Consider the following 18,632-nt stretch of genomic DNA (forward strand, 5'->3'; position numbering starts at 1 on the left):
TTCTGGACACCTCACATAAATGGAATTACATAATGTGTGTTTTATTGTGTCTGGCTTCTTTAACTGAGCTTAATACTTTTTTTTTTAACATCTTTATTAGGGTATAATTGCTTTACAATGCTGTGTTAGTTTCTGCTTTATAACAAAGTGAATCAGTTATACATATACATATGTTCCCATATCTCTTCCCTCTTGCATCTCCCTTGAGCTTAATACTTTTGAGGTTAATCCATGTTGTAACATGTATCAGTATTCAGTTCCTTTTTATTGCTAAATAGTATTCTGTCATATGGCTAGACCACGTTTTGTTTAACCAGTTGGTGGGCATTTGGATTTTTTCCACTTCATGGCTATTGTGAACAATGCGGCTATGAACATCTGAGTATGTCTTTGTATAGACACACGTTTTCATTTCTCCTGGGTATATACTTCAAAGTATAATTGTTGGGTGATATGGTAATTCCGTATTTAAGAAACTGGCATCTGTTTTTCCAAAGTGGCTGCACTGTTTTACATTCCCACCAGCAATGTATGGAAAGGTATATTTTTAACATCTATGAAATGACGGCATAAATAGGACAAACCAAGGAATTTTGACTAAGAAGAGTGCATCTTTTACCCTGCTTGAGAGATGGGAGGTTGGGAGAGGATTCTCTCCTGTACTACTTTCTGAATCTATTTTCTGTTCCACAGGCCCCCTGGACCTAGAGTGGGCATGAATGTGCTCAGCAATCAATGCCATGGGGTTAAAATGAACATTGACTTGCCAAGACCTCCTTCATTATAATGAAATGCCCCTCCCTGTGCTCACATACACAAAAACACAATTTTTAAAAAATGCTTGTTAATTCCCACTGATGCAAAGAAGCAAATACTTATCTTCCTTTCCATCTCTTTTTTTGATAGCATATATGTTTATTGCTTGCTCTATTACTCAGAGTTCAGACTGCTATAAAAGTGCTTTAACTGAAGGAGGGAACAATGTCTTTGACATTATTATATTCAAATAAGAACGTAGAAAAGAGAAGACTGGAAGCATATTTAGTTTCCTTTGAGCTGCCAATTTCATATAGCTGACAACATGAATTACATTACATAAAATCTATTCATTATTCTAGCCATTCAAGAGCAACTTGAGGTTTAAGGCAGACTAATGGCTGTCACATGAAGCTACTGCTTGTCAGTCTTCAGTGAACTCAAGCAAAAAACAAGGAAATTGGGAACGGACAACATAGGGAGTCAAAGAATATTCATACTGTGGGGAAACCGCTCCAAAAGAAAAGAAGCTTCTTGTATTGAATTTGGCAGTGGTACAAGTTACACCAGGAAACTGCATTTCTGTGTTGAAAAGTTATTGTGTTATTTTGGGGTTGGGATGGGCTGGAAATCATTTTACTGCTTATTTAGGTGCCAAACTTCATACCATTGACAGGTTATACTGTCAAATATTCTGGACTTCAAAATATGTTGTTCATTTTTCTTCTTGTGTTATGTTTATAGAATGAATTGAGAAAGAAAATAAGCAACATAAATAAAATTCCTGAAAAGAACCTATGCACAGAGGCCCCCCACAAAAATCAGACAGAAAAAAAAAATCTTCTGTCTGTTCTGCTCATGGGGCCCCATTTTCCTTAACCACTAAGCTACATAACCTACAGAATAAAAGAACCCAAAGAACAAAAGAGAAACTGGATTCTCCTCTCAGAGGGGAGGGGAAAGTCTCTTGGTGCTTGACTGATACAGAAAAAAAGAAATAAGGATGAAAACAGTGAGACTTATCAACGAATTCAATGGAGAAAAAAGAGAAAGGCAAGCCCATCCGCAAGAGGGCAGAAGATGAAAGAGAGAATTGCAAAACATCATATCTAGGAATGAATTTCTCCTTTACTTAGCACCCAAGAAAATATTAGGTCTAAGAAAGTATGGGATTCCTCCTGCTTGAATTTCAGAGCAGAGTAGAAAGAGATCTATTGTACATTAGATTTTAGGTTCTAGCTTTCACTTAGCAAGCATCCTCTAAATGGTGGTTATTTTGGCTTGGGTTTCCCCAAGCAGACTCTGAGACGAGAATTCAAATGCAAGGAGTTTCACTGGGAAGTAAAGAAAACTGAGAGGGAAGTGGGCAAAGGAGGCAGGGAAAGGAAGGCAGTCACATTTTCAAGCCAGCTACAACCGTGGGCAGCTCCAGGAGCTAGTGGAAAACATGCACCTCACTGTTATCCCATCCAACGGATGAGGGATTTGGACTGGTCACCTTCTGACTTCACTCAGTCATGGGTGGAGGGCTGCTCCCAGAGTCATTAAACAAAGGGGAGGCAAAAGAAAGTCCATAAGTGAAGAAATGCAGATGCTGACAGTTGGAAGTCAAGCCTCTGTGCACAGCAGCGAAAGGTGAGGGAATGTGGGTGTGGCCATGCCTGGGTCAGCTTCAAGTGGTATAAAAACAACCAGGGAACAAACACCTCCCTCTTTGGGTGCAGGGACCTTGTTTGCTGTTGTTTCCCAATTCTGTCGTATTTTAGGCATTCAGTAAATAATGTGTTAACTAAATGTGTTAGTGAATGCATGAAATAGCTTTAAATCCTGGCTCCATCATTTGTGAAAAACCTCTTTGCTCATACATAAAAACAAACCTTGGGGCTTCCCTGGTGGCGCAGTGGTTAAGAATCCGCCTGCCAATGCAGAGGATGCGGGTTAGAGCCCTGGTCCAGGAAGATCCCACGTGCCATGGAGCAACTAAGCCCCTGCGCCACAACTACTGAGCCTGCGCTCTAGAGCCCGCGAGCCACAACTACTGAAGCCCATATGCTTAGAGCCCGTGCTCTGCAACAAGAGAAGCCACCGCAATGGGAAGCCTGTGCACCACACACAAGAGTAGCCCCAGCTCGCTACAACTAGAGAAAGCCCGTGCGCAGCAACGAAGACCCAATGCAGCCAAAGATAAATAAATAAAAATAAATAAATTTTTAAAAGACCTCATTCTACGAAATAATAAATGACATAACCTAAGATAGCGCCTGACCCACAGCGGGAACTGAGTAAATGTAGTTATTATGTATCGATTTCCTTCTTTCTGCCGTGCAGTCCTCCCTCCTTTATTTTGCTTTTCTCTCATAGAAAGGAAAGGTGGCTGTAGCATTTGATAGTGCCCTAGTTCAGAAATTTGAGAAATTTGCAATGTATCTTGACCCAGTGGAAGGGCCCACACCAACGGTTTCTTCTTAAAGGTCAAATTCATTGACTTACATATGTAGGGGAAGCTGTGATAGCAGTTCTTTCAAGAGAGGGCCAACACTTATTTAATTGTAAGTTTTGAGCCAAGAGCACCACTATGCAACTACGAATGCAATCCTGAAGAATGACACTAATTCTTTTAACCTGCCTGCTGCTTATATTGAGGTCAATGGATGACTTTTTTTTTTGACCTGATGCTCATCAGTAATTACTCCAAAGTGAAAATATGAAAAAAAAAAAATCAAGGACTAATATGAAAGTGTCAGGTATTTTCTGCCTTCTTATTCCCCAAATTCACTCACTCTCATACTCTTTTAATGTTTTATCTCAACACTAAACATGTGTATTTCTTTCTAGAACCCAGCCAGATCTCAGGTCTGAATTCCAATAGCTCATTTCCCAGTTTCCATGAAACAAGGCCTGAAAAATGTGAACTTCTCAGAGGACTGCACACAAGAAGATAAAAGCTTAAATTACACCCGTACAACTTCCTCCATTAAAATTTATAACTTTTCAAAGGAAAAGAGTAAGTCAATTAGTTCTAGAAATCCAATCTTCTTACCTTCCAACAAATGTGTGGCTCAGGATCTAATTTAATACCCAAAGTGCTAGGCACTTAGTCCAACTAACCTGAAGAGTGCTTATTCCACTTAACTTGCCTGTGTTTTGAGATCTGTTTAAAATGTTGACATCTTTAGAGTTCTAGGATCTGTCTAAACTACATTTCCAGGAGCCAAGTAAAGGTGAGGGTTGAGGCCAGTTGATGGACGCTCCTCCATGAAAGAACATTTGTTGTGCTGCTGAGCTTATAACCAGGTCTCTTCACCAAGCTGGGGGGCATGAACTTGAAGCCTCTCAGAAAATCAGTCCTCTACCAGTTTGAAACTCAAGTCTGACTGTGATTCAAATGCAGGCTTTTTCATTGACCCTGCCTGGGGTCAAACCTTTATCTTTCCTTCCTTCACCCTTTGCAGCCTTTTCCTCCTCACTTTCCCTTTCAGTGCTATATTTTATCCTCAATGTTTCTGAAAAGCACAGTGGGTTAAATGAGATAGTGCATTAGTTTCCTATTGCTGCTGTAACGAACTACCACGGACTTGGTGGCTTCAAATAACAAAAATTTATCATCTGACAGCACTGGAGGTCAGAGTCCAAAATGGGGTTTATTGGACTAAAATAAGATTTCAGCTGAGTTGTGTTCTTTTTAGAAGCTCCAGAGGGGAGTCTTTTCCTTGCCTTTTCCAGCATCTCGAGGTCACCTGCATTCCTTGGCTTGGGCCCTACATCATTCTGACATCTGCTTCCATCTCTCTCCTCTCCAACTAGTCTGATCCCTATATAAACTGGATCCAGCCCCTGTTAGCTTTAAACTGGTTAGTGTTCATTTAGTCAATTAGTGTTTCTCCTGGGGTAACAGGCTTGATTTGAGGGTTAAGGTTTTATCATGGCTTAACGATGTGATAGAGTGTATCCAGCCCAAGAGGTAAGCCCTAGGGTTTAGGTTAGTGAGAGGGGGAAGTTTAAGTCAATTGAGGAGACAAGGGCGTGATAGAAAAGTAAAGGCAAAGATGATGACTGTGCATGGAGATGAAAACACAATATCTCAGCTGAAAAACAACAATCAGAGAGGTCAAATGAGACCAAGGTTAGAACCTGACAGAAATAAAAGATAGCAGGAAGCAGAGCCTGGGAAAGTGGGAGGAGTCCAGTTTAATTCTTGAGGTTGATATCTCAGTCACACCCCTCATTTCATGGTGCAAGTGACCTTCAAGATACCATTGAGCTGCCTGACTTTTCCACACAGTTCACACATCCCACTTCTTCCCCCAGAAATCGTGACATGGGCCGAAGTAGATGGAAGGATTCTTTGGAACTATAAAATGACAATGCAGTTTTTACTTTAAAAGGTATTTCTTAGGCTTAAAGTTTAAAAGGTCTTCGATCAGCCCCTAACTACTTTTATGACCTTAAGCAATCTTCCAGTTTCCTCATCTATAAAGTGGAATTAATAATAGAATCCGTACCTCACAGAGTTTCGTGACGCTTATGTGAACTAACATGCCAGTTACAGAGCAGGACCTCAGTAAAGTTAGTCATATTGCTACGACAAATCTTGTTGTCTTTAAGTGAAAAATAACCCAAGAGATCAACAGTTATGAGGTGGAGGGGGAGAACTTTCTCCCAACTAATTACAAAAAGAATATTTACTGTTTATTTATGCATAATTCCATAAATCACAATGAATTTTGACAGTTTTCTTTTGGAAGGCTCTGTCTTGTTGTACACCCAGGAAGTGCCTTAGAAATGTATGAGGGAGAGGAGAGACTGGCTTTAAGAGTCAGCATAGGGACTTCCCTGGTGGTCCAGTGGTAAAGAATCCGCCTTCCAATGCAGGGGACATGGGTTCGATCCCTGGTCAGGGAACTAAGATCCCACATGCTGTGGGGCAACTAAGCCCGTGTACCCCAACTACTTAGCCTGCAAGCCTCAGCTAGAGAAGAGAAAAACCAGCACATCACAACTAGAGAGAAGCCAATGCACTGCAACAGAAGATCCCACGTTCCGCAACTAAGACCCGACGGAGCCAAAAAAAAAAAAAAAGTCAGCACAAAAAAATCACCCAGAGTTTAATTACATGGAATTGGCCCATCCCACCATAAGTAGAGAAAGAATTGTGGTGTGATGTACCCTTCCTCACACCCTGCATTTAAGTTCAGTCCAAGGTCCTTTCTACAACCTACAAGGTCCTGTCTGATCTGACCCCTGCCCCCCTTTGCATTCGATGTCATACTGCTCTCTCTCCTGCCTACTGCTATATGCTGAAAATGTGTCCTTCCCAAAATTCATATGTTGAAACCTATACCCCCAGCGTGATGGTATTTCGAGGTGGGGTCTTTGGGTGGTGATTAGGTCATGAGGGTGGAGCCCTCGTTAATGGGATCTGTGCCCTTATAAACGAGACCTCACAGAGCTCCCTTGCCCCTTCTACCATACGAGGACACAGGGAGAAGGTGACATCTATGGACCAGGAAGTGGGCCCTCACGAGATATTGAATCTGCCAGTGCCTTGATCTTGGACTTCCCAGCCTCCAGAACTGAGAAATAAATTTCTGTTTATAAGTCACTCAGTCTATGGTATTCTGTTATAGCAGTCCAAACAGATACCTAATATACTGCAAAAACATCTTTCTTCATATTTCTGAAACATTCCAAGACCTTCCTACATCAGCCTAACTTATAAACCTCTTTTATATCTGATTTCGTATTTCTTATCCATCAGGTCTTAGCTCAGAAGTCATCTTATCGGAAAACTCTTCTCTAATCATCCTACTTAACGTAAACCCTGCTCCCCATACCTCTACCTAACCGATACTACCATTCTGGAACTCATCATTTTTTTTTCGTAATAACCCTGAAATTACCATATACAAACATATTTTCCACCAGTCTATTTCTACTGAACTATGAGCTCCATAAGGGCAGGGAATTATCTGTTCAGGTAGCAACTATTGGCCATGATACGGAAAATTAGCCAAGTATCATCTTTGTTATGTGAGTTGCTAATGTCTGTTTGGTACCTACTACTCTCCCACCAGTCCATAACATCATGTCATAACTAAACTTCGGATGTGTTTTGTCATTTCAAAGCATTATTATATAGTTTAATCCCTTGGATACTTATAACAACTCCATTGGGTGAGAATGTTCCATTTTTATAGATGAGGACACAGATTCAGGAAAGCTAAGTTACTTGCCCACAGTCACACAGCCAGTTAAGACTATGGTAGAGATGAAATTTGTTTATTTTCACTCCAAGCCTTAGAGTGTCTGGGATGTGTATTTTGCTACACTAGACAGCTTTGCCTAAAATGAAAAGAAAAAAGATAACATAGAAATTACAACCCCAGGGACTTCCCTGGTGGCGCAGTGGATAAGACTCCACACTCCAGCTGTGACAAAGTGAGAGAGTGGCATGGACATATATACACTACCAAACATAAAATAGATAGCTAGTGGGAAGCAGCCGCATAGCACAGGGAGATCAGCTTGGTGCTTTGTGACTGCCTGGAGGGGTGGGATAGGGAGGTTGGGAGGGAGGAATATGCGAGAGGGAAGAGATGTGGGAACATATGTATATGTATAACCGATTCACTTTGTTATGAAGCAGAAACTAACACACCATTGTAAAGCAATTATACTCCAATAAAGATGCTAAAAAAAAAAAAAAAGACTCCACACTCCTAATGCAGGGGGCCTGGGTTTGATCCAGGTTTGGTCAGGGAACTAGATTCCACGTGCATGCCGCAACCAAGAGTTCACATGCCACAAATAAGGAGCCCATGTGCCGCAACGAAGGAGCTGGCGATCCACAACTAAAGAGCCTGCCTGCCGCAACTAAGACCTGGTACAACCAAATAAATAAATAAATAAATATTTAAAAAAAAAAAGCATTACTAAAAAAAAGGAAATAAGACATATATTTTTTAAAAAAAGAAATTACAACCCTATATCAATACAGACATACCAAAGGGCATTAAATATAAAGGCTTTAGTTAGATCTTATAAATCTCTAAGGTAAAATGCAGTTCAAGATGGAGAAGGCTATAATGAATAGATGCATGAATAGCTGAGGAATGAAAAAATGCAGTTGATTTAGAAAAGCCTCCTCTGAAGGCAGGAAAGAACTGTCACTTCCATTCTACAGACCGAGCCACACAAGTTCTCTTTTGTGGGGATAGTCATTAGAAGAGGGGAAGAAACAGTGCTTAGATTTAGCAGAGAGTCTTTGCCTTGTTTCATTTCATTTTGTTGAGAAGGGCCCAGGTTGTCAGAGCATAAAAGATGGATGGACTCCTGAGATGGACCGAGTGGGAAAACAGTGACTCTGCAGCTCTTTGGATCAAGATGTTTGCTGTTTGGAAGTACATCAAAGGGAGAGACGTGGACGATTCTGTCTGTGGGTTACTTAAGATCCAGAACGTCCTTTAGGGTTTTGTTTTTTTCAAAGATTGATAGAAAGTCTCGCATTATGTGTCTCCAATCACATTGTGGGTTCACTAAAATGAGACAGACAAATATATCTTAAATTGTGTTCCCTACATAAGAGGCAGTGCCTCGGGAATCTATTACCTTTAAAAGAAAGCAGAGTTCTTACAAATGCTAAGAGCCATCTGGTACATCACCTCAGCATGCTGCTTGAATAAAAGTTAGTTCCAACAACATTGATAGGATCACAAACTTAGTTTTTATCTAAAAACACATAACCTTTAAGCAAAGTTTACATAGTTTCAAAAAGTTAAATCAAAAACACAAATTTTCTTTTCTTCCCCAATCAATTCAACAGACATTTATATACGTGCAAGACATCATTAAATTGAAAATCAAACTCAACCTACTTACCTTAATTTTTTAAGCAGGGTTTTCTAGTATATACTACCCTCATCATCTTTCTAACAAAGACTTTAAAGAAGATCCCCTTTAATATTTCATTTGTCTCCCTCTTCATTAATACATCATTTTTATCATTGTTATGCATAGTTTAAGCATTGTGGATAAGAGAAAGTAAAGAAGGAAGAAAAGGAGGGAGGGAGGAAAGAAAGGCCCTCAGCTTCCAGAAGTTAGCAGCCTAACAGGGAGCTAGGAAAAGTATGAATGGCACAAGCAGAAAGCAATTAATTATTCTCTCACTAGCTGAGCTTTGCGTGCACACAGACACACAGACACACAGACACACACACACACACACACACACACACACACACACAGTTTGCTATGGCAGAAACCATCTTGGCAAATAACTGAACTTTATTGTATCTCAGTTTTCTCTCTGTATAATGAGGAAGTTGGATTAGATGATTGCTGAGATTCTTTATAGCTCTAACCTCCGATAGGTCATTCAACATTTATTGAGCATTTGTTGTGTGTGAAATGGGAAGTATTTCACTAGGAGAAACGGGATATACAGCCTGAGTAAAACTCATTTGGCTTTAAAGTGATTATCATTTATTGGCCAAATGCAAACAACTACCTGTACTAGAAGATGGCACAAATAAAGGTGCTGGGAACATGAGAAGAAGGAAGACTTGATGCAAATGCAGGACGGAAGGGGATGGAAAAATGAGGGACCAAACTTATTAGTTTAAGGACAGCAGACAGATGAGGCTACCCTAGTATGAAGGGCAAGTGATGTTAAAGGAAAGAGCAAGAAAGGTAGGGAAAGAACCTCAGAAAGGACTGGCTATTTTAAAAGGTCAATAACAAGCTGATCTAGCTGGGTTCTTGGAAGGAGATGAAAAAGATGACTTTGGGATGAGCTAAACCAAACAGCCCAAGGTCTTGGGAAACGGCCTAAAAGTCAATTTCACATTGAACTCAGAAACCGGCTACCATAAACTCATAAAAGGATCCTTGTTTTAGTGCAGAAGAAATGGGTCAAGAGAGATTGTATGGCTGACGTTGGCGTGTTGAAACTGAGGATCGCTAAGGAAGCTAGAAGGTTGTAATGTGCTCAGTGTGGACAGATGGATATAGAAAATCCAGAAGTGAGGAAATCTCAACATGGTCATCCAGACGACTTAAGTATGCTCCAAAGGAGTCATTTCCTAACCTACGGGCTGTTTCTATCTCCAAGGCTTCTCACAACGTAGCAAAGCAATTCATTTCATCTTGAAAGGGCAGGTTGATTGGGCTGTTCTGGATGATTCTCTCCAGAGGAGGAATTTTGAAGAGGATTCAGGGATTATCTCATATCACTGAGGCTAGAAAAACCCAATGAGAGAATCCACTTTAAAACCTGAGTAGTGTCAGCCACCAGGAAGACAGGGGGCATAAGTTTGAGGTTAGCCTCTGATGTCATCTAGCTAACACACCCCCTTACAGAAAAAGAATGGAAAGATGGGGTTGGGATAGGGGTGGTGAGCCAAGCCTTGGTAGGGGAAGGCTGAGATTTAGATCGACAGGAAGAGGATGATGGTGTTGTAGGTGGTAGAAGCAGATTCAGAGAAGGAGGGGTAATGGCGTGGAAGATGGAACCAACAGGATTTACTAGTGAGATGACACAGAAGACAGTCCAAAGAGCAAAGATACCTCCCAGGCAGGTAGGAATCAGGAGCATTGATGACAAAGAGACAATGGCTGACCTTCAGTTCTGAAGCCCAGGATTTTTTTTTTTTAACACACACGAGAAAAAGCCTTTATTTTTTTCTACAAAGGACATCAGAGGCTAAAAACACAGGACCGGGAGACCAGGTGTGGAGCACTAAGACTCCTGTTGTAGCCAGTACTTCTTAGATACATTGTCTCCAACCCAGCCCTCTGACACATACAATTTTGGGGGGCAAGTGCAATCATTTCCAACAACAGGGCCATTCAGAAACACTTCATTTATCCAAAAGCTCTTCAGAGAGGATCTCTGCTTGACTGCTTCAAGGAGTTGTCTGCCAGCGACAGCTTTTCTGTGGTTGTCAAAGGATGGTCTAGTTGCCTCCAGGCTAATCTGTTCCAGTCGCCAATCCTCCAGAGAGCCCAGAGCATCCAAGATCCAGGAGCACCCACTGAAGTCTGGGTGGGTTTGCTTTAGGATTTCCCCCATATAACTAAAATAAGCCTCACTTTTCCTCCTCTTCTTCCCAAGGGCTGAACTGGTACACTCATACTCCTTTGTGGCTAGACTATACATTTTAGTCTTCTTCCTAGGGAAGACCATGTAAGCACATGAAGTACATGTGGAGGTTTAAATCCTTTGAAGTGCACAAAAAAGGTGCCTCTCCAGGTGGAGACACCACAACAATACTTACTAAGAAATGGTAAGTGGTCCCTCCTTTTATGGGTCTTGAACTACTTAAAGGAGTTCCTGTACCTATTTTAGGGGACCTTTATAGGACTAAGTTTTTTTTTTAACCTCTTTATTGGAGTATAATGGCTTTACAATGTTGTATTAGTTTCTGCTGTATAACAAAGTGAAATCAGCTATGTCTACATATATCCCCATATCCCCTCCCTCTTGCATCTCTCTCCAACCCTCCCTATCCCACCCCTCTAGGTGGTCACACAGCACTGAGCTGATCTCCCTGTGCTATGCAGCTGCTTCCCACTAGCTATCTATTTTACATTTGCTAGTGTATATATGTCCATGCCACTCTCTCACTTCATCCCACCTTGCCCTTCCCCCTCCCCGTGTCCTCAAATCCATTCTCTGCATCTGTGTCTTTATTCCCGTCCTGCCCCTAGGTTTGGCAGAACCAGTTTTTTTTTTTAGATTCCATATATATGTGTTAGCATACGGTGTTTGTTTTTCTCTTTCTGACTTACCTCACTCTGTATGACAGACTCTAGGTCTACCCACCTCACTACAAATAACTCAATTTCGTTTCTTTTTATGGCTGAGTAATATTCCATTGTATATATGTGCCACATCTTCTTTATCCATTCACCTGTTGATGGACACTTAGGTTGCTTCCATGTATAGGACTAAGATTTTTTTTTTTGGCCACACTGTGCAGCATGCAGGATTTTAGTTCCCCAGCCAGCGATCAAACCCAGGTTCCCTGCATTGGGAGCATGGAGTCTTAACCATTGGACCACCAAGGAAATCCCAAGGACTAAGATTTTTAAAAATTGTTGTCTCTAATAAATTTTAAAACATATATAACAAAAGATTAATCCCATATTTTACCCAGATCATAGCTCTAGAAACTAGACTGAGACAAATATTTGGTAGGCAACAGTGACTGAACGGCAGAGTATGTCAAGCGCATGGACTCTGGAGAACCAGGATGCCTGCATTCAAATTCCACCTCTAGCACTTTCTACCAGCCATGAGAGCTTCAGAAAGCTACTCAAATTCTGTGTCTTGGTTTCTCATGTATAAAACTGGCATCATAATATTACCTTCCTCATGGAGTTGTGGAAATTAAATGGGTTAACACACATGGATCTCTTCGAATAGAGATCAGCACCCAGTAAGCACTTAGTAAGTGCCAGTATTTACTGGTGGTCGTTACTGGTTGTTGTTTGTTGTTGTTCTAGTTGTTATTTGATTATGAATCCTAGGGGCAGGTGCATCCCCACAGCAGGTGGAACCACTTTTCTCAGCCACAATACGGAGTGAGTCATAATAAAATCATGCCGCCAGCTTCCTGAACTATTGAAATACTTGAGCTTCTACATACAATCCCTATTTTTTTAAAAAAGTTACCCTTTCTTTTTGAAGTTTACAGATTACAGAGGCTCTTTCCTCAACTCCACCTTTCCTTTTCAAGGACATTAAAACCCAAAGAAAGGGATTTGGAAGTGATTTCTTTTACTGCCACATTTTTGTAGCTCCTTTTTCTCCATTCATTCTCCCACCTCATTTGTACCTAAAGAAAAATGATACTTCATTCATTATACTGTCACACCTGGCAGCTTATAACTGCTTTGTATAAATGTACCTGCCTTTCATATCAAAGACTTAATGTGTACTATCCTTCCCTTCACTTACAATGGGGGTCACCCTACATTAGGGGAATAGTGAACATTTGGTGAGCAGCATATGAGCTAATGGGCACTTTCTTCATAGTCCTAGAACAAAGGTCTTGGATACACACAATCAGCCTCTAAACTTAACTTTTGTCTCATCCTTGGTATTATCTTAATTACGCGTACTTTCATCAATGTTCAAACTCCCTGTTGGTTGGCAAAATAAAGCCCTCTCCTCCCAAAGACATCCACGTTCTAATCCCTGGAACCTGTGAATATGTTAGATGACATGGCAAAGGGGAATTAAGGCTACAGACAGAATTAAGGTCATTACTCAACTGATCTTAAAATAGGGATATTATCCTGGTGGGCCCAATGTAATCCCAAGGGTACTTCAAATTGGAAGAGGGAGGCAGAAGTTAGAGATCAGAGTGATGCAATGTGAGGACTCAACCTGCCATTGCTGGCTTTGAAGATGGAGGAACGGGACCATGAGCCAAGGAATGCGGGTCGCTTCTAGAAGTTGGAAAGGGCAGGGAAACAGAGCCTCCCCTATAGCCTCCAAAAAGGAACACAGCCTTGTTGACATCTTAATTTTAGCCCAGTGAGACCTGTGTTAGACTTCTGACCTACAGAACTGTAAGGTAATAAGTTTGTGTTGTTTAAGCCACTAAGTTTGTGGTAATTTTTATGGTAGCAATGGGAAACATACACGTTCCATGTCTGGAGATCTGCCTGGCATCCTCATCTCATGGGACTCTACATCCTTGCTTAGACTGCCTCCCTGCTCTGTTTTGCCTTTGCCTATTAATTCAATAGAAGTTATCGAGCACCTACCCTGTGCCAGGCTCTCTGCTAGATCTTGGAAATGCAAGATGAATAAGACATAGCCCATGCCTTTTCATTTACTCAACAAATATTTGTGTACCCGGGCCGAGTTAGATGTGGTAGAGATGAAAAGAAAATGGTCGCAGCCTTTCAAGAGGCTTTCAGACCGCTGAGAAGACAGTCAACATAAATTTTAAAATTATGATTTGGTGTAATAAATGCATGGTACTGGAGTGTAGAAGAGAGATCACCTAACCCAGCTAGATGAAGTCAGGAAAACTTCAGAGAGAGGAAGAAATGGCGCTTGGATGAATATGAGTTTGCCAGACAGACAGGATGGGGAGAGAGATTCAAGAGCTCTGAAGCAAGGTGGCACTTGACATCTGGCTAGTGGATATGAGAAACAGAATTTAAAATTGTATTTCATTTTAGTTACTTTTTTAAAATATAAATTTATTTATTTTTGGCTGCGTTGGGTCTTTGTTGCTGTGTGTGGGCTTTCTCTAGTTGCGGCGAGCAGGGCCTACTCTTCGTTGCAGTGCACGGGCTTCTTATTGCAGTGGCTTCTCTTGTTGCGGAGAGTGGGGTCTAGGCACGAGGGCTTCAGTAATTATGGCACACGGGCTCAGTAGTTGTGGCGCACGGGCTTAGTTGCTCTGCAGCAGGTGGGATCTTCCAGGACCAGGGATAGAACCCGTGTCCCCTGCATCGGCAGGCGGATTCTTAACCACTGCGCCACCAGGTAAGTCCCATTTTAGTTACTTTTAATTGAAATGGAAATAGCCACGTGTGGCTACCATATTGGACAGAGCAGATTACGCCAGATTATACCCTTGAAAGGAAGGAGATTGTCTTCTCTTTTCTTTCTTCCACTTCTTACAGACTGGAAAGCAGATGTTGGGGCAAGTCACCTTGGACCATGCAGACGGGGCATCAGTATGAAAGTAAGAAAGTAGAAGGCACGTGGGTCCCTGACCCCTTGCAGCCATCTTTCAGTTTGACTTATGCTCAGATTGTCATGTGAGAGAGATAGAAATTCCTATATTGCTTAAGCTAATGCTATTTTGGAACTTTGTAGATCAGACAAATCTGTATCCTAATACAATGTCTCTTAGACTAATGAAAAGCAATAGTCATAATCTTTGCTAAGATTTTTTTTTTTTTTTTTGAGCTCTTTCTGTGTACCAGCCCCTATGTTAGCTGTTCTAAATACACGGTCTCATTTAATCCCCACACATTCCAATAAGGGAGATAATCGTTTACCCCCATTCTGCAGATAAAATGGAGCCTTGCAGAGTGGCTCATTAGTGGTAGGATTAGGCCTGTTTGACAGGAAACTGTATTCTAGTGAGCAGATACATAATATCTTAACATTAAAGACCAGGCAAATTGAATGTAAACCAGAGTTTTAAAATGCAGAGATAATATTTATGTCTGTGGCAGACATTCTCAACTGTCTACCCGGCACCCACTCCCTCTTTCTTCCTGAAAACAGAACCTCAATTTGTTCAAATAGTGGGCAGAGATTCCTTGACATCAGGAAGGCTGTTTCTATCGCAGAACCCAGGAAAGAAGTCCTGACTGGTCTAAACTAGTCATGGTAGTCTCATTCCCCTTGGCCAATAATTGGTCTAAGGATAGGTATGTGGCACCGTTCTGGTCAACAAGATGTAAGCACAAGTTTGATAGGGAGGGTTCCAAACCAAAAGCCAAAACCAAAAGCCAAAACCCTGCCCAGAATGAAGATGCAATGCCGGAGATATGGCATCCATCTTGCAACCATGAAGACAAAAGTCTACATCGTAAAGAAGGCAGAGTGGAGAGCTAACTGAAGTTCTTGATGACATTATTGAACTGCTGCTCCTTGCCTGGACTCCAGACTTCTTGTAATATGAGAAAAACTAACCCCAGTTTACTTAGGTTACTATCAGTCGGGTTTCCAGTTACTTATAGCTGGAAGTCTTCCTAACTGATACACATATATGTATACGTATCTTTTGTTTTCTTAGGAAAGACAAGGAAAAGTCACACGGCTTACAGTGCTATTCTGCACGTCCTTGGCTGACGGCTGGAAAACAGTTCCCACTGGCTCACCCACAGTAAGCATCGTTTGTCTCTCTCAAAACACACATTTCGGTGGGATATGAAAAATAACCTTAAGTAGGTAATAGAGCGCAGGCAAAATGCATATTTACCTCTTTCCCACTCTCCAACTGAAACTAAATTTCCCCTCAACTGCAGATGTTTCTTGAGTAATGCTAAGGTGTGAAAAGCACTTATATTCTGTTGTTTTAGACTGTTAATATTCTGAAATTTTAAAAGAAATCTCTGGGGACTTCCCTGGTGGTCCAGTGGGTAAGACCCTGCGCTCCCAAGGCAGGGCGCCTGGGTTCAATCCCTGGTCGCGGAGCTAGATCCCGCATGCCTCAACTAACACCTGGCACGGCCAAAATAAATAAATAAATAATAAATTAATGAATTTTTAAAAAATTATTTAAAAAATAAAAAATCTCTGTAATCTTTCTTAACCGCTGAAGTTTTAGAGAAAAGCAGAAACACTAAACCTAATGCACAAAAAGGAGTCATTCAATGGGTATACCTATCCACACCAAAGATATATGAAGAATTGAGGCATGTTGCAGGATGATGAAGGTTTAAAAATTGGCTTAAATACATAGATAAACAGAAGAGGCAGAAATGCTGTTTTGCCCTTGGATTATATTGAAAGCTGATTTAATTCTCCTGAGTGTGCAAAAAGCAATAAATAATATTTATGCAATCAATTATCCAGAGTTGCAAACAGATTGTAAAATATTTCGGAACGCTAGATACTTCCAGTTGAAAGGAGAAAGAACAGATAGTTTTCTAGCCATAAAGGCACTCATACACAAATATACACCATGCCACTACATTAACTATGCTGTTAATCTTTAATCTGATTCATAACTGAAAAGATCATGTGGTAGCTGGTTTTATACTATTTCATTCACAAAAAGAGATTATCCATTAAACAAGCACATTTTTCCCTAGGATTTCACAGAATAAATGCGCGAGACACATTTTTCTTTCAAACACCAAGCTATGTAAAACATTTCCCGATATAATCAGAAAGGTATGAAACAGCAAATTAAGCAATATCTGGGCAATCCTCGGCATTATTCTGTGTTCTTGACAGATTAGAAAAAGCAATTTCAATAAAGACAATATTGGAAAAAGAAACATACCTTAGAGATGATTAATGGTTCTCCATGCTCCAGGCCACCTTTCAAAGTAAAACCCCAGGGAGCTCCTCCCTGCAGGAACACTTCCAGATAAACGTACCTTCCCCTGGGGGTCCTGTTAGGGTTTAGTGTGGCACTGGTCTCATCGAAGTTCTCTGTGGTCCTCATCATGCCAAACACATGATCCCTCAAGTTAAATTTTAAATGCCTGCAGCAGATTCAAGAAAGCGGTGCTTGTATAGCACATTATCCCATCCTTCATGATCCACGCTGGCCGAAAAAGAGGTTTTCAGGAACAAATTCTTTCAGATGTAAAGGGTTCTTCCGAGCTTCACTCCAAGATGCTGAGCCAGGAGGATTTTTCACTTCAACATTTCTGAATGTAAACTCTCCTCCTGGAATTCCCGGTTCTCACTGAAGCCCCCGAGTGGTGTATATCTCTCTACTCTGTTCAAAAAGAAACTTCTTTCAGTGTCACTCTCAAGACTGCCTTTATTTCACACACACCCACACCAAAACTCTTCCAGCAGATTTTACAGAGAAACTTCAAGTCATCTTACAATGTAGTAAGAAAATTGCAAAAACTCAACTGAATCCCTCAATTCTGATTGATTATCAACCCTTTCTTCCTCTCCGAGTGAAATTTACCATTACAATAGCCCCCCCCTCTCCCCAGAAGTGGCTTTAAAAGAAAGAAAGCACTTACTATGCTTCTGCTCGCTTCAGGAGTTTCTAACTTGTCCCAAACTGAGGAGCTGTGCTAAAACTTCTTGCCTCTGTTTTTCAGCAATAAGTTCAGTTTGTTTCTTGTAAAAGAAAACAAAAAAAGTTTTTTCCAGGATGTAGAGAAAAATGGAAGAAAGCATGGTAAATTAACCTTCCCTGGAGAAAATATCCAGGAGGCAGCTCAGTGCTTTCTTTGGTCCTTTCAGTGATGGTCAGCCACCGCAGCTGCCGAGGCAGCCACTTGCCTCCTCTGAAAGAAAGAGTAAGGAAGTGAGAGGAAAATGGATCAAGGCAAACAGAGGCACCGCAACCTTTCTGCACAGTAAGCCCTGCTCTGCGGAATTCGGTTCGCCACAAAGACCTGACCAATCAAAACAGTCTTACAGCTGATAAAACGGAGACAGTTAAAAATACCATACAGATGGCTAATTAGCAAGGAGTAGAAAAATAGTTGATAGATTAGCCACACCTTGTTCCAGTTAAAGCAGAATCCCTGGGGGTGAGGCACAGACATTGACATTTTTTAAAAAACTCTGGGCAATTCTGCTGTGCAGCCAAGTTTGCAAGGAGGATTTGGTAAACATTTAAGTAAGTGTCAAGGTGGTAGCACAAGGGCTTTATTTTGTTCTTTGGAAGAAAATGCCAAGTAAAATATATGACCGGTCTCTCATCTTGCAATAGGACTCTCCAGTCAAATTTCTCCTTATTTGATTCAATACAAACAGGAGGCAGGCTTTCTTCTGTATTTTAATTGTTATCTACTCCAAGACAGTTTGTTATCCATTCTTTAAATGAAAAGAAATACTTAATATCTGGCAAGTAATAGACACTCAAGGCGGAATGTTGTTCTCATTTCAGGTTAGCAATGGAATTTTGTAATAATGTTATATAAAATTTAACATTAATACTTTCTATTAACAATTTAAATAGTGCAAGATAACTATATCTTTTACCCAGAAGCTTCAGTTATCAAGTTATTGGAACAATTTAGAATTATTTCAAAGAGATATTTTGCTAAAACTTTTTCTGTTTAAAAGTACTTGATAATGTGAATTATGTTGGAAACTGACATTTTGATATCAATTTAATTTGGGTGTTTGTACCTACAGTTAATGAAAAGTTAATATAATAGAGAAGCAGATATAATATGCAAAGAAGTCTAGA

The 18,632-nt window shown here is 40.7% G+C and overlaps 1 pseudogene; it reads right to left on the reverse strand.

The window, feature by feature from the left end:
* Nucleotides 1-10,492: 10,492 nt before the first annotated feature.
* On the reverse strand, nt 10,493-10,958 carry LOC132426253 (histone H2A.N-like; annotated as a pseudogene).
* Nucleotides 10,959-18,632: the final 7,674 nt, after the last annotated feature.

Source organism: Delphinus delphis, chromosome 5 (genome assembly GCF_949987515.2).
Source record: "Delphinus delphis chromosome 5, mDelDel1.2, whole genome shotgun sequence".
In the NCBI taxonomy this organism is placed as follows: domain Eukaryota; kingdom Metazoa; phylum Chordata; class Mammalia; order Artiodactyla; family Delphinidae; genus Delphinus; species Delphinus delphis.